The sequence below is a fragment of the Silurus meridionalis genome, chromosome 23 (genome assembly GCF_014805685.1).
Source record: "Silurus meridionalis isolate SWU-2019-XX chromosome 23, ASM1480568v1, whole genome shotgun sequence".
NCBI lineage: Eukaryota > Metazoa > Chordata > Actinopteri > Siluriformes > Siluridae > Silurus > Silurus meridionalis.
Window position 1 is genome coordinate 670,905 of NC_060906.1, and position 4,239 is coordinate 675,143.

At 38.1% G+C, this 4,239-nt stretch overlaps 1 long non-coding RNA gene across 1 annotated transcript; it reads left to right on the forward strand.

The window, feature by feature from the left end:
* Window positions 1-216: 216 nt before the first annotated feature.
* On the forward strand, window positions 217-3,358 carry LOC124376934. The gene is made up of 5 exons (XR_006924019.1): window positions 217-305; window positions 585-666; window positions 1,072-1,124; window positions 2,354-2,547; window positions 2,841-3,358. It is a non-coding gene; the product is annotated as an uncharacterized LOC124376934 (long non-coding RNA).
* Window positions 3,359-4,239: the final 881 nt, after the last annotated feature.

Below are 4,239 nucleotides of genomic sequence, written 5' to 3' on the forward strand. Positions count from 1 at the left end.
AGCTTGTGTGCTTGAAACGTCACATCAAATATGAAGCAGAGTAATTTTTCATATTTTTGGAGCTCTGGTGTTGCTGACTTTGGAATTTTTCATTATAAATTTTTGGTCGAATTGAATTTAGCTGGATATGCTCATGTTTTGCTATTTTTTTATATATTGAATGGTATTGCAATAATTGTCTTATGGTTATTATAACTTCAGACATTTCTGTTATAGCATTGCAATGTTGACAGAAGGTGCATCACCTATTTTAACTCACTTGGAGAGACGGAGTGGCAACGCCAAGCAATTGCTCAACACTAGTGGTAAGTATTAATTGATTTGTTTACAATTGTGATATCAGTGGTCTAAAGGGATAAAGGTCTACTTTATGTGTCAATTTATGTGTAATGGTAGTACCTGCTAGTAGAACCCTATTACATAATGTAGTCTTTATCCATCTGACCCAATTTCTAACCAAATACGTCCCATTCACAATTCACACTGTGTGCAGTTTGTATTTAGTGACATATCTATTGCTGTATCATGCTTGTATTATTTTAATACTTTTGTCTTCCATTAATTTTGCCACTGAATTTATGAAGGCTGGTGGCTTCATTACCTCGTTCCAGTGTCCTGTAATACAACAGAGAATCCGCCTGGCCTCACTTTCATTTCAAACCACAGGTATGTGCCTAATTGATTGAAATGTTTTAAATGAATATCATTATCTATAAAAGTTTTGAAATTTGGACCCTTGGCATATCTTTGCTCATCAAAAGTGTTGTTGAAGGATACTGACTGGATAATCAGATCCCCGGTTGTTATACAGAAAAGTAAAGTAACAGGCCACTGTTGAAAAAAAATAAAATTCTATAAACCTAAGTGCAAGGTGCACTATGAAGTGTTTTCCAGAGCTTTTTCCACTGGCTGAAAAGGATTATATTATATTAAAAACCTGTCAGTGTTTTTCATTCATTAAATGGAATCAATCCATAAAACCAGAAACTGGGAAAGTGTTGCTAAATTTGAAGATTTCCCTTAATTATGCAAAAGAAAATATAAAGAAATAATTTACATGTGTATTTACAGATCGAACCAAAAAATGTGGAATTTGTGCCAAAAATGTTTCAGGAAAAAAGAAAGTAAGTGCGGTTATATGCATATGAATACATGCACAAAAAGCATATACAGATCATATCAGATCATACACCAACAGGCATGACCAAGACAGAATTACACACAATAAAAACAAATATATATAGACAAGGACCTGGCTTGTGTATATGTGGTTCAGGTCCCTATTGTACATGTGATTTCTCTGTATGAACAGACGGCATGTACCTGTGGGGCAGTGCTGCATGTAGAGTGTGCAGCCACACCCATGTGTTACATATGTCAAGGTAATACATTTGATTTGAATTGACTCATCACCATAAGCATTCTTCTTTGTCTTTTTATCAGTCCACATACAATGAGGGTATACATGGTTCAAAATTTTGTTCATGACTTTCAATATAACATGAATTTTATGTATCAGATGACAGCAACCAATTGGCCCAAATGACTTTGCCTGCATCAGAATCCGCACCACGTTCAGGTTACTGTTTTGTTATTGATTGGTTTAATCAATGCACTAGTCATGATGACGTTTCATCATTTAGGTCATCTCTTACATTTATGTCTTGTGTTGAACTTAGCTGACCCAGACCTTTTAGTCAAGCCCACTGGATCTTCTGAAGGGTCTGCACTACAACAGGGTCATTTTTCAAATTCTTACATGCGTTCTGATTTAATATGAACATTTATCTAGTTCAGCATGCTGCAATAATGTTCAGATAATGTCAAAGCAGTGCCTGAGTTTAGTTTATTGTTCAGCTTCCCACTTTGTTAAGCTGTAATGTTGACATGGGTTCTGACTTATTTTGGAACAGAGGACACCGTTATATCCATGTTGGAGGCCATAGGAAAACCTATGGCCTGTTGCAGTTAGGGAGAGTCAGAGAAAGACAAGGAGGAAGAGAAGCATAAGCACAATGGAGAAAGAAATAGGGACGACGAGGGAGTGCAGGAAAAAGAAAAGAAAGTGTACAAAGTTTTAGAAAGCTAACAGCACAAGGAAAGACCTACCAGGTAGATGATGAGTTGAGGAGGAGGGTCAAAGGAGAAAACATATACATATAAACATATAAAATGCAAAAGTATTTATAATAGGTAGTGAAAAATTAAAAGGTGCATGATCTTGGATTAGTACAGATAGCAAATCATACACAGTTTGCCACACTGCCCCACATGGCTATTCACAGAATACTGTTATTTAGAAAACCCTGTTCATGTGCTTTGCATCTGTGACACTGTACTTGTTTATACATAGGTTGGCAAAAAAGATGTTCCACTCAATGTGCTTCAGCAGCCTAGAAAGGCAAAGACAAAGGTGACAATATTCAGCACTTTAACAGAGGGAGAGGTGGAAGATCTTGCCAAGGGGTTTGGAATGGCACTGGCCAAACATGTGCCAAAAGACAAACTACTCTCAGGGATTCCTGAAGAGGACATCCCAGCAACACTGTAGGTTCTCTCAAACAACTAGAACACTGATCACTGTGAATTTATACTGAATGCTTTTATAGTATCATCATCATAAACTTGTTTGATGCTGTAGCGACTTCTGTTTTCCTCAGATCTTTTTTCCATTCATCCTGTCATCAATCCATCAAAGTAATCTGTCATTGTTTGTACTAAATGTTTTAACTGGTGGCTGTTGGAAACTGTGGCCATATTATTTGTAGCAATCAAGTATTTACTTATGGCTTCAGTCTCAGCACAGTTACCAGGAGTATTTTTATTTTTTGTGTGTTCAGGTAGACAAAACAGCTGATTGCAGGTGAAACATGGTGGTGGTTTCACCTCGCTCAGGTTCTTCAATTCGTACGCTCTACAGCTAACACCACTCGGAAGTTGTAAACGTTCTGGATCTCTTGAATCATCTGGAAACACTGACATCACAACAGAGGCCACTTTGAGATGGCAGACATGCAGACAGGAAACAGCAGTCATGATCTTGTTGGCGATGTGACTTCCACAGGACAGAGGCACTCCGTAGTATCCACACCTGCCACTCTCCAAGATGCACATGATGGTGGGACTCAGAGGATATTGACCACCTGATTTGTGACAATTATCTGCTTATGCACCACTGCAGCTGCATCGGTTGAGCCGTACAATGTTGTGGTCTGAGGGAAAAGACATCAGTGAGATATCGAGGGAAATAAAAGTCATTTTATTATTCTAACTGATTCTGTTTCACTGACCAGTTCCAGGAAGTAGGAGAAAGGTGTTTTGAGAGGAACATAGGTTTTGTAGCATTTGAATGGCCCTGGGAAAGCTTCCATAGTACGCCTTAAAATCTCGCTATCTTCAAAGATCTTCTCTGGTTCGTACAATTCTGGATGGATGTGACCTAAGAACAGGATGCTGTGGAGTATCTTGAGGAGAAATGAAACTATTGTAACTTTACAATAGAGTTAAATACATCAACAGAAGCTCGACTTGATTGACGCTGGAATGTTCCCAGGTGGTCTAGCGTTCTGTAAGGGAGCAGAAGCGCTGCATTATGGGATCTGTAGTTTGTGTTATCAGAGCTACATATCGCCAGGCCATTCATAATAATAATAATAGCTCTATATAAAATCATCTTGCGGGCGGGATATAATTGTACGGCGGGTTGGATTTGTCCCGCGGGCCTGAGTTTAACACCCCTGATCTATGTGAAGACACTGATCATCTTAATGATTTCTCACAATAATTATCAACAATGATTGAACATGGTAGGAAACAGCAATTTTTTAAAAAGGCCCGCAGGCGACTCATGTGGTCCTTGCGTCCGACCTGGTGCCCGCGGGTACCATGTTGGTGACCCCTGCTTTATGGTGTTAATTTTGACCAACCAATAGCTCTGACAATAGTCATCTTTGTTTTCAATAACCCAAAAGATATTCCCATGATCCTCCAATGCAAATATCATTGGTTCAAACACTTTAACTGTGACGTTATGTGACGTGTCACTGAAACTTGAATTGTGAATACATAGTGTTGTTTTTACTCTGGACAAGCAACACAGAAGATGATGCGGATTAACAGAATAATTCACAAGTCACTGTTATATGAACAATAAAACATTTCATTTAAATTACCGGAAAATGTCGAATAATAAAATATAATAGATGCAAACACACAAAAGGTACAAATAATATTTCAAAA